Source organism: Frieseomelitta varia, unplaced genomic scaffold, assembly GCF_011392965.1.
Source record: "Frieseomelitta varia isolate USP_RPSP 00005682 unplaced genomic scaffold, Fvar_1.2 scaffold_659, whole genome shotgun sequence".
In the NCBI taxonomy this organism is placed as follows: domain Eukaryota; kingdom Metazoa; phylum Arthropoda; class Insecta; order Hymenoptera; family Apidae; genus Frieseomelitta; species Frieseomelitta varia.
The window spans coordinates 253,758-273,194 of record NW_025110433.1 but is presented as its reverse complement, the minus strand read 5'-3'; the positions used below and the strand labels follow the sequence as shown (position 1 = coordinate 273,194).

General features: G+C 49.3%; 1 protein-coding gene across 2 annotated transcripts in view; it reads right to left on the bottom strand.

Annotated features, from left to right (window-relative positions):
* The window catches only part of LOC122534996 (homeotic protein antennapedia-like), a 158,691-nt gene extending 145,632 nt beyond the window's left edge, over positions 1-13,059 (bottom strand). For both annotated transcript variants that reach the window (XM_043666131.1, XM_043666132.1), the window contains exon 1: positions 12,495-13,059. The gene's annotated coding sequence lies outside the window, so the exon portion shown is untranslated. The remainder of the gene's footprint in view (positions 1-12,494) is intronic.
* Positions 13,060-19,437: the final 6,378 nt, after the last annotated feature.

Below are 19,437 nucleotides of genomic sequence, written 5' to 3'. Positions count from 1 at the left end.
CAAAGGGAAAATTAGCAAGGCGATAAGGGGACGAATGAATATTAAATTCCCCGGCCGAAGGCACGCGAAACATTAACGCAAGAAGTAGCCGGGAATGAGTTATAACAGCGGTGGACAGAATGCGCGCGGCATTATGGCCCGCGGAGCGTAAAAATCTTGCGCATCTTGAAACACTGGCACGTATAATTAAATTAAGCAGATGATAGCTCATCCTTTTCGCGGCGTCGCGCTTCACCCGTTAATCCCACCAAGATGATCGCGTGCCTGTTTCTCCGGCTGGCGCGTAACGGTCAACATTCCATTAATCTTTCTCCGCGTGCATATTCCTCGATTCGCTAACGCATCTCATGACTCGATCATCGGTGTATCGGTTCCTCGCTTCGTTCCAACTCGTATCAATTAATCGGCTGGGAGTTGGGATTCTCGAAAGGGAGAATAATTCTTAACGCTTGCTTAGCGGAAAGAGAGACTCGTGAAAGAGAAAATTCTTCGTCGACAAGGACGAACCTGCGTCGCGTTGAATCGTTGGAGCAGGTAGGGAAAATATTACACGGAGGGAGAAGAGATTTTCGCAAACGGAACTCTCGAGGCAGAGTAGCCCAGAGAGTAGAAAGGTGGGTATATAGGGAGCAGGTTCTCACGCGAGATAAAAGAGACAAACGGAGAGGGGAAGATGGCGGCCGCCAAAGTCGCGAACCGGTTGGTCTGTCTTTCTAGATTCTCTCCTAAGCTCGCGCGGTGTTCCAATACCCGCGAGCCTAACTTTGATCGGATAGTTACGGTACCGGGTCTCGCTATCCTATAATTTTCCACTTAGAGCCTCGAACGGAGCTTACGACCAGAGAAAGAGAGAGAAAGAGAGAGAGAATGCAAGAGAAGGGAATATCGCTTTTGATTCTTCCAAGCAACGTTCGTCCTCGACTCGAGTTTTCGAATCGCGACGTTCGATCGACAGTGGCGGGCCTCTCGAAAATTTCCCTCGTTCCTTTTTTCTGCTGGTGGGCGTTGGTCCGCTTGGAAACTAGACTTTATCGTGGCATCGCGAAACGGATACTACGGAGGACGCCGGACACTATGGCCGTTTAGATTTTACCGGATTCTCGGCTGATTCTAGCACACCCGGTTGGCTTGGCCGGTACGCTTGCAGCCCCAGGGTTCTTAATCCCAGAAATACCCGTACACCGATGGTAGCCAAAATCCGACGGCGCGAGAGCTTCGGCGGGAGAGCATTGCAAGAACGAAAGTGCACCGGGGTATAAGCACCGGACAACGAGGGAAGAAGAGGGGTCGGTCGAGCAGCATGAGAGAGGCGAGAGAGAGAGAGAGAGGAGATCAGTCTGTAAGCTCTCGAGATACTTACAGCGTTGCAGTAGTGGTCCCATTGTGCCGCAACGACACAAGTCCCCTCTTTGCTTTCCGGCAAACTCTTCGCCGCGTTCCCCTCGTCGGTCTCTCGGCGATCTGACACACTGCTGCTCACACGTACACAAACACGGCGAGCAGCGCCATCGGGAAACACCAGCGTGGCCACGTTCCACCGTGGGCCAACCACGATCACAGAGAGAAACAGAAGGACAGACGAAACACACAGCGAAAGGCGAGAGAAGAGAGAAGAGAGAAAGAGAGAGAGAGAGAGAGAGTCGCTGAACGCGAGACGTTCTCGATTCTCGAGAATTTGAGCCGCGCGCGAAACCAAAGGATAACGCATTGGCGCTTAGACAAACGCCGGAGACCGTCTATGGTGATCGAGGCAGCACCGGAGGCCAAGAGGCTTGTAGAGCGGCCATAATGCACTGCTGCGGCACAGAAAGGAATAGGTCAGCACGAGACTTCAACCGGTGACCACTCCCCCTTGGTACCCCTCGTTCATCCACCGTGCGATCACGCTCACTTTACACCTACACCCGAGGTCTCTCCACCTATCCCTACCCACACACCTTTCGTTCACCTGCGCCAACGACAACCAAACCCTTTCGTCGTTTATCGCGTAATGCGCGCGCTTCTTATCAATTTCTTTCAACGATTGTCTCGAATTCGTGCTCCGTTCGTTCGACGTATCGAGTGATTTAGAAGAAGAATTTCCGTTTGGAGTGACCGCTCGTGCGGTGTTTGAACAGTTGTCGTTACACCCTCGAGTGAGGGTCATCATCATTTGAATCGTCAAGCTTGAATTCATCAATTTTTGTTCGAGAAACAAATTTCGGAGTAGTTGGTTTGAGTGGAATTTTAGGGAACCTGTGCGATTAGTCGCGCGTTTCAAAGAAAGAAGAAACTGCGTACGTTTGAACGGGCGGGGAGAATGCAAAAATAAATCGGGCTGCTTTTGCATCCTTTTATTGCAACAGCGCGGAGTTCGCTGCGAGGAGTACGTAGCAACACAGCATTTAAATAGAAAGGTAGATAAAAACGTCGGCAGAAGTAGGCGCAACGACGTGTCGTATCGCACTTTGCAGTCGCTCAGCTTACGACATATACGCGAGGGCATTTCAAAAATGCAAAAAAATACGTGCGCTGAGTACAAGCGGCGCAACTGACGTTACACGCGATTAAGAAGCGAGTTACATATTCAATTTTCAATTCAAACTCAAGGTTTCGATAACGAGCGAGTCGCGCGCGAAAAAGAAGACACAGACGAGAAAGAGGGAGGAGAAGAAGAAGAAGAAAAAGAAGAAAAAGAAAAAGAAGAAGCAGAAGGAGAAAAATATAAAACCGAGCACTGAATTCAGACGAGTTTCGCGACGAGCAAGGTGAAACGAAAGAAATAGAGCGATCACTCGATTGTTCCTAGAGGTCAGAGATAACCAGCCACCAGTGCGGTTACTCGTCTCGGTATCAATGGCGGCCGCTTACAAAACGACATTCCTACACGAGCTCCGAGCAATACCGAGGGACGTGAACCGATAAAATCTCTAGAATTTACGGTAAATCGTACTTAACAACGGGAACACCTCTCATAATACGCGGCGTGCAGTCCGTTTGCGATTCCGTTAACGCCGTTTTCAGTCGATGCGTTTGCGCGCGAGGCCGCGTCTTTGGAAGAAACCCAGAGACAAACTAGAGAGACGAAGCAAATAGAGAGCATCATGATTTTGTTGCATAATCAGAATATAAATCGCTCTCAATGGAACAGAGGGGTGCTGTTCAATGGCCGTGATCGGATACGCAACGTATTAGACGCGTCGTATTGGTCTAGAGACGACGACGACGACGACGACGACGACGACGACGAAATTGTTGAAAGGAGGTATTGTTAGACAGACAACTAGACGCACGAACGAGGGACACAGGGGAGGGTGGGTGGTAGGGGAAGAGCAAAGACACGAAGGAGGACGAGACGACGCGTCTCTCGTGGAAACGTTTAATTAATTTCGAAGACAATCGGCGCTGCTCAAAAGTCGGACAACTTAACTCCGCCGCGGCAACAGCTGTGTCGTAAGCATATGCGTGCGGCGAAAGAACAACGAGCAGAAGGAAGAACATCAGAACCAGTTTCATCTCTTAAACGCTTAATTAAGGAGGCTCTCTCGGCGGAGAGTGAAACGGGGGATACGTATATCCGAGTGACGCGACCGAGAGGAGACCGAGAGAAGAAGATTCCCTCGGCTCCCTCCGGCAGCCAGCGAAAGATATCGATATGTGTATACACACATGTATATATTCATGCGTGTGTAGGTGTAGCCCCGTAGGTACCAAAGAACCTCTCCCTCTCTCTCTCTCTCTCTCTCTTCTCTGCCTCTTGCAAGTCTGCACATTTCGATTTATCGTTAACGGCTCTATCGCATGCGTGGTCCTCGAACCAGTTTCTCGTTTTATCATGGTCACTCCGCGGTTACTACGTAACCGGGTAGTGGAGTAATTATTGTAAGGGGCTATACGGTGCATACGAAGCGGCCGGGAATTACTCACTCGCAACTGAGCAACCGAGGCCCCGTGCTCGCCGAACGTTAAATCGAACATTTCTAATTCGACTTTTCGCCTCGTTTGACCGTCTTCACCGATGCGTTTAAATCGTTGAATTGAAGATAAGGTGAGGAGCACCGAACGAACATCTCAATTTTTCTCGCTGGTGGAACACCTATTCTTCGGAAAATTAGCAGTAAAATCAAGTAATTACAAGACTTAAACGTGACCTTTGACCTTCTTTACCGATGCGTTCAAATCGTTGAATTGAAGATAAGATGAGGAGCACCGAACGAACATCTCAATTTTTCTCGCTGGTAAAACACCTATTCTTCGGAAAATTAGCGGTAAAATCAAGTAATTACAAGTTTAATTATTTAAACGTGATAACAGTCCTTTATAGGAATTGATAATCGTTTGTATATAATTGAATTGAATCTTTAAGTGGCATCTCTCTCTACGTACGAGAAAGTTTTCACAGCGCTTTACGCATTTCCAAGGTTCTTCCAAATAATCTGGAAATAATTTTTACTCGAAAATTAACGTTTACTGTACACGTGGAATATAATGTACGGAATGGGAATATTGTAATTAGAACAGGGTTAAGCGAATGCTAACCGCTATCCTCCTTATCGTAGACTCCCTCATCGCGCGCGCGCGTGGATAAGCTGTTCCAGGGGATTCCCATAAACAGTAACACCTGCCAAGCACAAGGGAAACGTTCTGGCGCGGGCGTCGTACATACTCAACCGCGAACACCGTTTCATTTCTTACGATTTCGTTTCGTCGATTCTTCGTGACCTTCCTTCCTTTTTTCTATCCTGTTTGTGTAATTTATCCGTATGCTAACGGAGTTAAATGTTGCCCGGGCTGGAACCGGCCAGCAAGCATAGAGACTCGTGCTCGTAGGGATCACGCGATTTAACGATCATTACCGCAATCGTTCGACGAAACAGACCCAGACAAAAAGTGCGTATCCTTCTTTCAAGTTACAAACAAGATACTTCGCTCGAGCGTACGTGAAAATATCGAAGAAATTTGCCAAAGTCTCGCTAGATTGCCATTTAGCAATTCCATCCGATTGCTTTGCGATTCATAGCCCGTTCGACCGGAAGTACGTCTCTACGCCCGCTAATAATCAAACGGCAAACGCGCTAGGAAAAATACGTAGGAGTTTTATACAGTTCTCCCAATGTTCGATCATCCGGCGTTCGTCGTCCGGAAAAAGAAAACGAAAGGTGGAAAGTGCGCAGCACGGATAAACCGTTAGACGCGGGGGAGATGTTTATCGAGCGTCGTTTCGCGAACGTCGCGAGCTCAAAGTACCTCGCGAATAATTATTCGAGTGAATCGAGGCACACAGGTGTTTCAGGCCTCTCATGTTAATCAGACGTCGCGGGTATATGGCATCGTGCAGCGTGTTGCGAACGTATGCGAGCCGCATTTCCACGGTAGCGCGAGCTACCATCCACGCCAACAGCCGTCGTCGGCCGAGCTCCGGGAAAAGTTTCTTAACGCGTCGGCCACGCACTTCTTTTCCATTCCAGGCCTCTGGCCGGTGCGTGGACGCTGTCAATGGAACAATTATAATTAGAGGCAGCGTTCCGTTGCGCAATTCACGGACTTTTAAAGTGGCCGGCGATCGTGGAACCCGTTTTCACCGAGCGTTCGCTTCTAATCGGAGGCAATCTGCGCGCCGCTGTAACCTTCTCTACGCCTGCTAACGAACTGCTAATTATTAATGCCCAACAAATTGTTTCGTCTGCGTCGCGCCAATTTATCGCCGATGTATTTTCATTGGCCGCGTCCAATCGTATCGGGCAGCTCGATATCTGGCATTTTTTATTCTTTTTGACAAAAAAAAAAAAAAAAAAAAAAAATACGTCAATTCTCGAGGATTGAACGATATCGCGATTCAGAAAACAGTGACGATGGAATTACGTAAGACTTTCGGAAAAACCGTCGTCTTTCTCCTTTCTCGCGGATTCACCGCCGGCCTTTGTAAACCGCGCAGCCCCACGAAAGCAACAAACGCTCGTACACGGGGATTTTACGAAAGCGCGGGGAAGAAAGAAGCGGCAAGGGAAGAGGATCGGGCGCGAGGCAAGTCATACCGGCGAGTCCGGCTATTAAGAATCTTCGTGTAGGTAAGAATCGTCGGCGACACCTTGAGTATATTCCGCGGTGTACGATGTAATCTCTGTGTGCCATCGCGACAACCCAGCTTAAACTAGGCACCGTGTAGTCCCCGATGTCCGGTGCCTCGTACGATGTTCCCTCTACTCGCTCGTATCTCCCACCCCTTCGGGTTTTCGCTCGCTTTAAAGGGAGTGACATCATCAGCCACCTATGTCCACCTCGCGCCGATCCGGCAGTCCGGGCACGTACACTTTCGGATAAAAGGAGCATTAAAACAAAAATATTGTCCGTCTGGAGTTGAACTTATAAATCAACGACGGCCAACAACGGAATCGCCCGGGTTCTTCGTTGTTGCCCGTCCATTATCGTTCCGCTGTTCTTCTGGCCGTGTGCGTCGTCGTCTCCTGGACCCGGACGGCCCGGACGGACGGACTTTTCATATTCAACCTCCCCATTTAACGTTGAATTTATAAATAATGGCTAACGAACGGCCGGAGCGATCGTTGTCATAATTCAACTTACAAATGAGAGAGGTTTCTTCGTGTCTTATCCGTTCCAAGTCGAATTCATTAATCGATCATGGTCTCGCGGTACCCTGCGCTCCCTTCTGTCTTTCTTTTCTCTCCTGTCTCTCTTCCCTCTCTCGTTTCAGCTCACCCCAGCCGCGATTCGTCTCTCCTTTGCTCCCCTGCCCCTCTCATCCTGCTTCCCTGTCGCTGGACGTTCTTTCCGTCGTTCGTTTTGCTCCTGCTGTCTCCTTCGTATTCTTTCCTGCGACTGCGACGACTTCGTAAATCATCGACGCGAGACGTACTTAATCGTTTTAGCGTAAATGTCGTCCGTTTCGACGGGCCGGCGTGATTTATGATTTACGACAAACTACGCTCGACGCTACACCGCTTCCCCCGTGTAGTTCTCAGCCTGTTTTTCCAGATAGGACCCTGCTCCACCCGGGGCGAATGCAAGCGACGAATTATCAGTTTCGTTCGATTAAAAACGAAACACACGCACGCGCGCACACATACGCGAGAATGTTGGTCGACAATATCCCCCAACGATGGAATGCACGCGACTCGCATACTACGCCGACACGACGATCTTCCGAGACGACGAGAAGTCGGTTGCTGTCAGTCTCGGAAAAAATTCCACGAGCGGCGAATATCACGTTGGAATTCGTACTTCGCGACAGTCAAAATCGTGACCGTAGAGGTAGACAGGCGAGTATCCTGGGAACGAGCAGGCATCGAGGCAAACAGCACGCTTCTGGAAACGGCGGAGCAGTGACCTTCGGCCGCAAAAAGGTCGAAGTCGTTGTACCGTTACTGAAGATCCTTCTGCTAACTACCTAGTTTTAGACATTTTGACTTGCGTGTATGTATGTGTGTGTGTTTTTTCTTAAATTTATGGTACGGCCGGTGGTTAAGGTCGATTTCAAGCGTCAACTTCTCCCAGGTAGAAGGCTCCGAGGTAGACACAGGTGACGCAATTGCGCTTGACCTTGCTCTAAAAACATTTTCACACCCTCGAGGTTCCGGCAACGGCAGAGGTTGTGGCGTGTACCGTTGTACATCCACCCGCTTCTAAAAGCGGGTCGCGCGTTTCCTTCAGCCCACAAAGGAATCCCATTGTACTTTCAAACGAACCGATTTAAATATTTTTTGCTATGGTTAAGGTCACTCTCTTAAGGGCGACGCGAGGTTGATCCGTGAAGAATGCGACCGAGTGCAATTTCAAGGTGGAACGAAACGCAGGCACCCGGTCCTGTGTTTTCGCCGTGGAAAAAACATTTCCGTTCAAATTCGTCCACCGTCGATCGGTCGCGGTTTTTGCAAACTTTATCCGGCGTGCACGTTCGTGCGGATTTTATGTCTTCTAATTCAGGATTTATTTGCGCGAATGGTCGCATGACCGCGGCGAAATTGCGGAACGTTCGCGATTGGCAGAGAAACGGCGTTCTCAATTGTGAACCGCACGCCTGCGCGGCCCCCTTCCACCCGATCAGCGTGAAATTGGCGCGAACGTTCGCGACGGTTTTAGAAAAAATTTACGGAAGATTACGGCAAACGGAAGGTATGGTTTTCCCGCGTCCGATGTATTAGCGATTTCGTGCCGTAACCGGATCGAACGAATTAATTTGCGAGGAGGATCGGCAACAATTTGCTGGTGACCAGGGGAAAAATATCATGGGCAGGGGTACACCGAGGAGTTGAAAACTGCTTTGAAAATTAATAGTCGGCCATTAATTCAAAATACCTACTCCACGTGTGATACATTCGCTGTTTAACTACCCGATCATTAATTTACTTACTTTATGTAACGCGCTTGGCGAGCTCGACGGGCATATTTCTTAGGCGAAATTATATCAACCGGTAAAGAGGCTGGAAACAGCTTGTCACCGAACTATTTCGCGTTTGCACACCGCTCATCGGCGCCTCCGACGAAACATACTCAAAAGTACGCCCAGCCAGCACGATAAATTCGCGATATCGTTCCACGTCACTAAGGAAATGCAGTTTCTGCTTCTGTGCGGTAGTTCTCGTCCGGGTTAACCTGCGACGCGTTTCGACGTACTCGTCGAGCGATTCGGGATCGTTCGCGAAACGATCCGACGGCAACCGAATGTTCGAGCACACTCTCGGTTTCTGTATCCGACTGCTATACAGTTCTCTCGTAAACTACGTTTGACCCTCCAATTTTTCGGTACAATCGAATATACGTTTAGAGTTTCGTCAAGATACTCTGGAAATTCCGAACGATTTTCGAATGAAATCTCGCGATAGAAGATCGTGTTTGCTATTCTCTGACCGTTGGAAAAACGTTGGTTTTTGAAATCATGCTGCTTCGCTGCGCGTGATCTGTCCGGAACGACAATCTATCTCAGGAGAGGCTGAAATTACGAATTTCGCGGGTAACCAGGTCCGATTACTTGGCCCGATAATTAAGAGCACGTGCAAGTAACGCGGTGCAGCGTGATATAAGCGTATCCGCGTTTGAATTATTGAATTCAATAGAAATACGCGAGTTCTCCGCGCTCAACTGGAAGATTGGACGAATTTATGCGAGCAATGCGCCCGGCCGGCCCTCCCCGCCCCCGTCCCGTGCCCGTCCATTTAAAAATACTATCTAGGTGGCCATTTATCAGGCTTAACTGTGTCTTGAAACCGTTACTTTTTATTGAATAACGTATAACACCTGCGAAAACACTTAATTCACGTTCAGCGATATATAACCGGCCGGTCGCGGTATTAAATTCGTGGAAATTTAGGAAGATAGGTTCGCGGCCGGAAGCAAAAAGACGGCCGTGAGCCGCGTAGCTCGGATGATTGCAGTTAAAAAAGATCGAAACAGCGTGCGCTTCGAGAAACCCTTTCCACGAAACAGCAACACGCGTGAATTAATGAAATCATTCATATTTGTTTCAAAATGGAGTTGTCGTAGATACGATAACGAAGAATGGGCCACGATTTATCTACGACATATTTCAGCATAACATAACCTATAAGTTTTCTAAACGACAAAGTTGGTGATACGACAGCAGCGTACAAACGGAAGAGGGGGGCGGGGAGGGAAGGAAAAAAAAAAACGCTTGCTGGACTTCAGAGTAATCTTCGGCGTTTTTGGCGCTCTATCTCGCGGCCAAAGTTGATCCAAAGGGTCGCGCGGTACATTCATCATTCGCGGTTGGATTTGTTAAGTTTTCGGGCATTGGTTATCTCGCGGCCGCGGGCGCTCGGCCTCGGTATCCGAGAGTTCCGACTGCCATCAGGGTGGAAAAGAAGAAGAGGAAACGAGAGGAAAGACGTGCACGTGCGTGTGCTCTCTGTGTGAGTCGTAGGCAAGAGCGAGGACAATCTTGAACGCAAATGGAAGTTGAAGCAAGAGACCGGGGGTGGTGGTTGAATGAGGGGAGCGGAGGGAGTTGTTGAGAAAGGCAGGAAGCCCGGTGTAAGGTAAGGTGTTGTAGAAGAGTCGGAAAGGGGTTGGAGGGACAAGGGTAGACGGGATAGGCGAGAGAGCAAGAGGCATCGGGTGACGTCGCGACGCCCCGGGCTCTCCGAGCAAGTTCTCGAAAGTGTCGGGCTAAACTGATATGAGAAATGGTCGCTTCGTGCTGCCCGTAGGGGATGAAGGAGCCCAGCTCCATCTATACGTTACACAGTTAGGAAACGTTCAACCACCTCGTGTGTTTCCAACCCCCCGTTTGCGCCTGATACGATATTCGCGGCAGTACAGGCCGACCGACCGTGTTACCATCTTACGCCTCCGCGAACTCGTGGATTTATTGCCAGATTTACCATGCGATATTGTTCGATATCCTTGAAACGTTGGGAAAGAAGAAGCTCGACACGCAGGGACGACGCTCGTTGAACGTAGACGAGACCGTCCGACCGGTACCAACTGCTCGTTCCAGATGAAAACGGCGTTTCGTAAGAGGATGGCCCGGAATTGCACCGCTGGGACTTGGCTCCGCCGGGAGGGAACAAAAAAGTATCGCGTTGTCACTTTGACAAACTAATTATGCCCGGGTTGTGCTAGGGGGTTGCAACCGTTGCAATCATCTCGCGCGGTTGCAACCGACTGGTATGTATTTTAACAGAGGGCCGGCGAATTAATTCGAAACTGTAGTTTAATCCAGTTCCGAGCGCTGTGTTCCGAGTTACACGCTGTCTGTGTGCGGCGAAACGCCACGGCATAATTTTCCTCCGGACAATTTCGTACCGGGATGCTTCGAAAACTGGAGAAACGACGCGTCGAAGACAATGCGACAGTGTTAGTATCCTATGGGAGAATTTTAACGCGGCGAGTTCGTGGAAACAACATTCGCTGGAAAACGAACTTTTTCGTCAAGCAGTTTGATCGAACGACAATAACCAGCCGATCATAGTTCCATCCTTAAGAGACGTCGTTGCACGATATCAGTGGAGGTGTTTCGAGGTGTTCGAGGCGGGAAGAGGAGGACGAAGAAGAAAGTCTAAAGACGGGGTGCTGGAGGGGGCAAAGGAACGCTTATCACCGGCTGCAGCCGCACCGACCGTCGGATCCTTATTTATGGTCCCCGTCAGGCGTCGGTGCGGTACACACCATCTATTTTACCCCCGGGCCTCGCGATACCGAACTCACTTTATTTTCGGCCAGCTTTCCCCCCCCCTTCCCCCTTTCTTTCCTTAGGAAAATCGATCTTGAACGCGATCGATCGAAACGATCGGGGTAACGCGTCAAACCATAGGAATCGTAGCCACATAATCATCTAATTTTCTCTGTTACGGATCGATGTAACTGTGTAACCGTTCGAGAAATAAAGATGTCGTATTTAAAACGACGTCAATAGAGAGCGATCGATATCGAACGATCGATGTCAATCGCTCTTAGAGGACGCTAAACGTAACAGGTCCGCGGGGATAACAATAAAAAGTAACAAGTGTGAACGAACGTGGCGACCGTTAGGACTTTATGTCAGCAAGAAGAAACGGGCGTACCGTTACCCTTGATCGTAAATTTTTAATTTGAGACAGTAGATTTCTTCACGCTGACAACAAGTCCAACATCTTTGGTGTAGAAGGATTTTACGTAAACATTCGAGAATATTGTAATCGCTTGGCGAAAACGTTTGGAAATGGCCCGAAAACGGTTCGTCGTTCGACAAAGCAGCCAGCAATGCTTCAACAGTGAGATTAAACGCATCGAAGCATTAGCCCAGCCAAGAACAGTGGCAATTATTAGGTTCAGTTATTTACCATTTGGCACTAGTCCTGTCGGTGATTTCTCCGTCAGCTAGATAAAACGCGTTTTATCGCGGGACGTTATTGCGCCAAGTCGCGATGCGTTGCAAGCGTATCACGTCTGCCCGGTTACAGTTCTTCATTAACACCGGCCGTAAAATACCCGTTTGACAGAACGAGATACAAGGAAAATTGATGCACGTTCTTCCGACTGAGATTAATTCCGTAATTGATATCTATACGGGGTACGTGCAAGGGTACGTAGCTGCGAGAAAAGAAATATCGCTTGCGTTTATCGGGTATCGCGGGGGCCGTTCCCTGACGTATACGTTCACGCGAACCACGTGCACGCATTTATTTATATGCTTGCTCGCGGCGGGTGTCGTGATCGCGAAATCCAACTTATATTCCCCCGACTTGTTACACCTTGTCTTGGAAGAACGCGCAATTTTACGTTTAAATCGGCGACAATTCGATCGTCATCCGCGACGAGGAGACGGCATTACTCTCTAACGTTCGATCACCGGAGCATGTGCACTGAGCGTTTCATTTTGGCGGGAGAGAATTTTTTGCCGTCTCAGTGGGAAAATGGGTTAATCGAATCGATTGGAAGTGTGGTACCGTCGCGTGTTGGCAACGCGTCTAGACGCGATCCGCGACGCAGCGTGTCGCGCGATTGTCTCGAGTACAGAGGCGCACGTTACTTCCGGAGGAATAAGATGAACGATCACTTACCCTGCAGCGGCTGGCCGGAAGATTCAACGAAAGCCGAGGGTTGTTTGCGGAAGAGTAGTCCGCGCTCGTTTCTTGTAGCTCATGATAGCGATCGGGATGAGACCGGGATCGGGTGTTGCATCCGGAATTCTCGTGTCGGCTGACTGGTCCAAAAGGTCTGCGCGTCGGCAGGATGGTAGATATCTCGCCGGTTGATGGTACGTGGACTCGAGATCTCGTGGGGGAGATGATTCCGCGCGCGTTGGAACGATATCCCGTGTGGTTAGGATACGCGATGGTTCCGGTTGTTTGTATGTTTGTGCGGTCGTGGTACGCGTGAAATAAAAAGAAAAAAGAAGAAAACGAGAGCAAGCACGATCGAGGAGCCGGAACGGAGGGTGAACGAGAAAAGTCTGGTGGTTCCGAGCGTTCTGGAACGGAACAGTACGAAACGGAACGGATTAGAGCCACGTGAAGTCGAAGGCTCTGATCCACCTCCTCGCGTGTTTCGCGGAAGGCTCGCTTCGACGTCGGACGCTCGCTCGGGTGACGCTCTCTCGCGGGCCAAAGCAAACTTGTCGGATGGCAATACGTGAGTTAAATGTTCACCGCGGATGGTTTACGGCCCGATAGTCCCCACCTCGTACCGCCACGCGGCGCTGCCTTCGTTCTCTCTCTCTGTTCGCGGCTCTGCCTCGCTCCTTCGTCTCGCTATCTCCCTCCGACCGTCTAGAAACTCGTGACCCTCTCTCTCTCTTGCCCTGCCACGCGTTCTCGCTTTCCTCCTCGCCCGGCATTTTCTCGTCGGTCCTCTTCGTCCGTCTCACGGCCGCTCGAACGCTCCTCTCGCCTCGTGCCTCGTCCCGGCTGTCCTGCGGCCAGTGCAAAGGCGGGGAATCCGGACCGAGGGAGCGAGAGAGAATTAGCGACAGAGAGAAAACTGACTGCGGACGAAGACCAAGCGATATACAGGACGCGCGATCAAGACGGAGACAAACGATTCACTCACACGCGTTTCGTCGCACACGGATGAGACGGGGATTTATATGCAAGGGCGTTGTTAATGGTAGGAGGGGGCACGGCGTAGGGTATAGGCCTGTGTTGTCTCTTTCTCCGTTCGTCTCTCTCTCTCTCTCTCTCTCTCTCTCTCTCTCTTCCCCTCCCTCTCTCTTTCTGTTTCCATCTTCTCTAACCTCGTTCCTCTTCCCGGTCACCATCAGTCTCCTCCTCGTCGTTCTCGATCTATCCTTATTTACGAGAACCGTTTGCCGTCTCCTTTCCTCGAGGTGATCGCGCTCTCGCATTCTCTAAGGACAGCTTCGATGTCTCTGTCTTCTCTCCCTCTCACATCGCTCCCACACTCGCGCGCGTTCACTCTCCTTCTTTCTCGCTCCCGTTGGCAAGCACTGGCGCTCACGAGGATGGCCACGATGACGCAACGAAACACGTGACCACGGCGCGAGCCAATCAACCGCCGGCAGTTTGAATCTCGCGGGCCACCGAAACCCCACCTAGTGGCCCACCTTCAGGCCTGGTTATCATCGCATGCACATGCAGGATTGAGCCATTACCTGGTGCTTGGCGTTATAGGTATAATTATATAGCGTCGCGATACACATCGAGTAATGGTGATTTGTGGCCGCTCCTCCGCACACATGCTCGATTCTCTGTGCAACCACGTGGTGGCCGCGTCGTATACCCTCCTATACCTTCTCTCTCTCGCTCTCGCTGCTACCACTGGAGTCACTAGCCAACCCCGGCGCGAATTATCGACGCGCAAAGAGTATACGAATTTAATTACTCCCTTATCGCTTTTGGCTTTTCTGTTTTCACGCAGCCTTCATTGCTGAACCGACTCGTTACTCACATTTTCCCTTTTCTTCTTTTCTCCCCTTTCATCTTCTCTCTCTCTCTCTCTTTTCTTCTCGTTTTAATTGCACGGATCTCCGGCAGGCATCAAGAGATAAATGGAGATTTGTTAATCGAGAAACAAACGCGTTTCCCCGCGAGGGATATGGAAAGGGTAATTCATGAGATCTCGCGGACCGAGACATGCGTTTCTTCCAGCTCGTTGTTGATCAAACACGTCGACGGCCACGTATCTCGTAAATATTCGCTTCGTGGTCCTCGTTTCTAGCGGACACCGGCGAAGCCGAAGGCGTTTCTCAAAGCGGGAATCATCGGTCGGTACGGGTCGTACGGGAGCAACGGATTTCATCGGAAATTCTTTTCGTTAGGGGGGAGATGCGCGCACGCGGCCCGTTGAAAGTTCGTTCGGTCGGCTGGCAATAATTCAGAAAGTCAATTCGTACGTCGTCGCATTAATTCGAATTTCGCAGGGAGAATGAACTGGGCCGCAGAATTGTGTTTCACCATGCGGCCAATTCCACTTCGGGCAAATTTAAATCGAGCCTCAACCTCTTCGTTGGCGAATTTAGCGAGGCAGAGGTGTATCATCCCCTTTTTTTCTCTTTTCTGTCCGGTGGCAACGACGAGTGTTGATACTATAAGAGGGGGGGGGGGAAGGAAGAGTGGAGGGAAAAGGGGAGGACGTGCGTCATCCCTTGACGTTCGTTCGTCAACCGCGTTGGCCGAAGAATTTAATGCGCGGACCGGCCGCACTCGCCTCTCCCCGGCTATCGAGTCTGGCAATGAACAATTTTGAAGAAGATACCGTTATTATGGCGCATGACGCAACGAATGGTATCGACAAGCTCGATGTATTGGACACTAAATAATGTTGCGACGTAAAATCAATGAATCGGAGCCCGGTTCTCCTTTCCGTTTCACGTGTTTGTTTTGCCGGACAATATTAGCTCCGAAAAAGTCCGCAAAAACACGCGAACACGCGAAATAAATATAAACCGGGGAGGGCCGGTAGAAAAAAGTTCGCCGCGAAGATATATTACGGAGCCTTTTATTAGTCCCTACCGAATTACACAAGACTATTGCTCTTCGCGTCACAATATCTACCACGCACCTGCTGCCCCGTCGATCCGTCAAAGCTCGTGGACCGTAATTCTGTAATATACGAAATCGAGGAAAATCTACGTTACCTGCAACGCTCGAGTCTTGAGACTTGTGTCAAAAATCGATCGAAACAATGAAAGAATATAATTATAAAAAGGAATAATAATTACGAAGAAAGAGTAAAAAGAAGAAAAGAAGAAATGAAAAAAGTAAACAGAAAAGATGGGGAGAGAAATTATGACGGTAGTCGTACGGAGTGATCACGCGGTTACTGAAATGTTTCTGGCAGCTTAGGTCGGGTTAGAAGGTCTAGGTACGTGTTCGCAGTTTGACGGAATGTTATTGCGGCCATAATCGCAGGCGCCAACAGGTGCGAGCTTGCACAAGCCTACACGCGAGTGTATACGTAAGCCCGTAGAAGTGTATCGGTGAGCCGGTATACCTATATTACTGCCATAGGGCAATAAAGACCCCATCCCTATAATCTGTGGCGGAAACAATAACTAAACAGCCGGCAAAGCCGGCCAACCGGTACTGACCCAGTACGAGTCGTTCATAATGCTAATGGCCGCTCGGTTGTCAATATTTTGACAGGAAATTAAGATGTGTCGGTTTCACCTCGATGGCTAGTTGGTTTAACTATCTCCCTTGTTCCCGATTTCTCTCCTTAAAATCGAATGAAATACGCGCAACTCGAAATTTCCTACCCTCCCAATTCCGTTCTTACGGAAACTCGATTTAGCCAGCGTTTCTTCGAGAAATATCATTTCGAGAGATTCTTTTCTACTCGAATTGTACGAATTGTCACGAGTTTGGTAGGAAAGGTAAACGAAACGCATGTTCTAAATGGCCTTATGTAAGAAGATTGTCAAGAAGCAAAGTAGGGCGCGGTTCGACTTTCTTTCCAGCGGTGTGTTGACCGATGTCGCGCGCTCAAAAATCACGATCACGTAAAACGGGATAATGCTTCCGGTAACATGGTGAAAACACACTTCGAAGAGTGATTACTTTCCGAACGGGTTCAACTTCCGCCATCAAAGAGATGCGCCTCGGCGTCACGAGTGAAAGTCAATGTCGCGGTTATGCGATACCGACACACGTTCCCGCTCCCGTAGATTTTCATTCCCTATCGATCGTTCCGTGCACGTCGAATCTTGATCACCGGTTGCTATTGAAGTCACGACTCCCGTAGTTTAGATAGGGGTAATCGCGGTATATATATTATCGAGACTGTATAGCTTTCGATTTATCGATTTGTAGGACGAACGTTCCGTCCTTCGTAGGTTTTTTCTTTCTACGATTTGTATCGTACGTTGATAATCTCGCCTACAATTTAATGTATGTCAATCAGGACCAGATTTACGAATCATTCGCGATTTGTGTTACGTAGAGAAATGAGTTGAAAATTTTTGGAGTATCTTTAATACTATAGTAACGGTGTGAAGTAATAACTGTACTATTAAAAAAAAAAGAGAGAGAATTCGTGTGATAATCGATTTTTATCCTCAGATTTTGTCTTTTCAATATTGGAGTTGTCAAAGAGATGTCTGAAGATTCGTTCAATTTATTTTTTCATGATATACGTTACGTGTCGTCATCTAGTTTCTAGTTTCATAAAATGTTAACAAATTGAATGATAAATTACCGCTTGATCCTTAATGGGGTAACGCATCGAACGCGCCATTTTAAACAGCAAGGAACAGCGTTGCAAGTAAAAGTACAAAGTGTTCCGAGTGCAATTAATTATCACCTACGTCCCTCCCGAAAAAATCCAAAGGAACCTGACGCACCGTGAATTTCGTTCCCCAAATTCCGGCGCGCCATCGAGTGCCAAAGAAAGAGTTGCGCCGGCAAGTTCCTAATTTCACGAGAAATACGGTTAGCCGGTCGGCGGTTGTTTTACGATTGGAGGCTACGAGATGCAGCGGCGGCGTTTCCCTCGAATGCTTGCGCGCGCGTATCCCACACGTACGTACGTACGAGGCTGTACATCGTGTATACGCGGTCGTGTATACAGAGAGGAGGATGCGGCGTATCTGCCGTCTCGATCTACTTCCTTATCGCAGCGAAATTGTCCTGGCCGTCGTGGCAGGTCCCCAGTCTCTTCCTTCCCCACGAGAGAAACAGGGTGGAAAGGGAACAAGAAGGACCAAGGGTTGGCGGGGATGTGGCGGAGGGAAGACTGTACATTACCGCACACGAAAAAAGACCATCCACGAAGACGTTTAATTTCCGAAGCCCTTCCGCCAGCTCCATTCAAGGCGTCTGCGAATCCACGGGGCCAGGGCATGAATCCCGTCATTCAGCTGCTTTCCCACCCCTTTCCCATCCTTCTGGCTCCTGCTCAGACTTACGGCTACGGGGCACGACGGTGAAAAGCATCGTAGCAATCTTCCTCCTCGATACCATCCGCCACCTCGGCCCATAGAAAATTTCGACCGAAAAACGGGAGAGGACGCCGAGTCAAAGAGGGCAACGATACGTCGTCCCGGAGTCTCTTTGTCGGCCGACGCAATGGGGCTGTCTCGCGTGCACCTTGACGAAATTATCTTGCTCGATCGTGCGAGAGAGTAATTCTCGGTTGGACGCATTCGGAACGTTCGCCTTATCGCGCACGATCCGCGACATCGTAATTAATGCACGGAGATAATATCTCGCGGGATAGTGGTCAATTTGTCTCTTCGTTCTTGCCGCATGTTTCTCTCTTTTTTTTTTCTCCTCTCCTCGCTGTTTGATTGCGAGTGACATTCTGCATTTCACTGTGATTTCGTCATTTCGCTACGTGGGTTCTCGAACGTTTCTGATTGCAAGTATAATGTTGCGTGAAAGCTGGGATCGCGTAAATCTCCGACTAATTCGGTAAACAGCGGACGTCTTGGATCGGGCCCCTGCTGGTTTGTCGCGTTAAACAGCCTGTAAGGAAAGCGCGACAACAATTATTCCCCTTGCGCCTACGCCTCCACGAGCAATCGAGCTAATCCTGTGAAGCGACGATGAAAGCCTTGGCGCATCCCCTCAACTTACGCGGAGGTATATATTTGTCGAGGGTCGTTGCTTAAAAAAGTTGAGCTCTCGGGCGGAAACGGCGTGTCTGCCGTTGTTAAACGCGTCAGAAGCGTGTATAAATTTCAATTTCGAGTCTGTTAAATCGAAGGATCTAAAAACAATTTTTTTTTTTTAGAAGTAGAAGCTTGACGTTGTCAATTCGAGAAGTTCAAACATACATTTTTATTACTTCTTGGATTTGTATCTTTTTTAGATCGTTCTTCGCGCGTCTAATTCATTTATATTATTAATTTTACTAAAAACGTATTACGCATTACGTGTAACATTATCATTCATCTTAACGAAAAAAACAGGAATGAACATCGCAGTTTACGTCCCCCTTGACACGCGAAAATTGTCCAAGAGAATACGTACAAGTATACAATTGTACGACGAATAACAGCGAGCGTCGATATTACGACGCAAGGACGAAGTAAGCGGAACGATAAAACGTTCGTGGTTCGGTTTAACGTATCCTTGGGGAAGGACAGGCTCGTATAAAACGAAACGCCAGATCGGAGCATATTTATTTTCCGTGTCATTTAATAGCCGGCTTGCCGCGACAAGACAATCACACGAGTTTGGAAAATCGTCGGGCTAACTTAACGGCGCTATAAAAATCCGGCGTTCCACGGGTGCACACGCGTATTCCGCCGAGCGACTCTCCACCCTCGGGTCGCCTCGCTCTCATCCCCATCCGCGAACTTACCCTTCTGCGAGCGCGCGATGCTCCGCAACGGGACGACCCCGGCACGACACTTCTTCCGCCACGTATATCCTCATTTGGCCAGCGTGTTTTACAACTCGACTCTCGTTTCACAACCGCTAAATGTGATGGATGCCTGGAAGTTACACACCGGCCCCGCAAATCATAAAGCGTGCTGCACGCGCGCGCGCGCGCGCGCGCGTGTTGCACCGAGACTAAACACCGAGCTTCTCTCGCCTCGCG